Source organism: Notothenia coriiceps, unplaced genomic scaffold (genome assembly GCF_000735185.1).
Source record: "Notothenia coriiceps isolate Sejong01 unplaced genomic scaffold, NC01 NC01_scaffold00000712, whole genome shotgun sequence".
NCBI lineage: Eukaryota > Metazoa > Chordata > Actinopteri > Perciformes > Nototheniidae > Notothenia > Notothenia coriiceps.
This window is the reverse complement of record NW_011333413.1, coordinates 59,897-60,974: the sequence shown is the minus strand read 5'-3', so window position 1 is coordinate 60,974 and position 1,078 is coordinate 59,897.

The following is a 1,078-nucleotide window of genomic DNA, read 5'->3' as shown; positions in this document are numbered from 1 at the left end:
TGAAATGACATACTATTTACAGCTCATGCTACAGTGGCACCAAGATGTCCATCATTTCAAAGGAATATAAAAAAAAGTTTCTATAGGTTTTGTTTAATCAAATTATACAACAGCAATGAGGTAATATTTGTACAACAAAGATTTCCTTTGTTTTTCATCTCTCTCTTAAGAAAAGGCACACGAGTCACATACACTTCATGCTAGATAGCCCTATCTGAAGCATATCTAGTTGGCTTTGTACAGCGGGAGATGAGAGACACCGATACCTGGCCGTACCCAATTTTGGATCAGTTTTCACTGTAATATTGGATGGACTTCTTTTACTTTTTCAAAGCATTCAAATTTCCTTTGCTGCCTACATTGTAGGCAAACGTCAATAAATTACATGTATTTACATACTTATAAAATTGAAATCCTCAGAGGCTGAAGGAGATAAATCTTAATGACCAAGGTTTTGATGTCAGAAGGGGAGTATTTTGGAGGGAGCACTGGCTGTAAAATAATCCTCATATTTGTTCTTGCTGGTTTGATATAGGAAGATCTTACTTCCATCCCACCCTGAGATTTGTTTAGTCAACCAGACAGCATCAACAAAGCCCATGATACTTGTGAGTTCAAAGATAGCTATCCTAAATGTAACTTTGTAATTCTCTTCTCTACAGATATTAGTAGATGGGTAAACGCACTTTCTTTTTCCAGTCTTCCACTTACAGTACATGCATAACCACAATCATCATGTTCCCCTTATTTCGAACTCGCTCAACTCCCAACAGTTCTTAAGTCCTTAACAATCATGACCCTAAACAAATTGTATTGCTGTCTTCATCCTCTGAGTCCTCAAATGTTATATCATTCAGTATCTACATCCTGGCAGATCTGGTAAAGAAATATTTCATCAGTTTTTTTTTTTCTTTGGGATGTCCATCCAGAAGGTAGAAAGGCACACAGGCTGAAGTGGTGAGACAGAAAGAGAGAGAGAGAGAGAGAGAGAGAGAGAGAGAGAGAGAGAGAGAGAGAGAGAGGGAGACTTAAAGGTTTGGAAGTGCATAGTTGTCTATGTGGAGCCGCTCCCGCACAG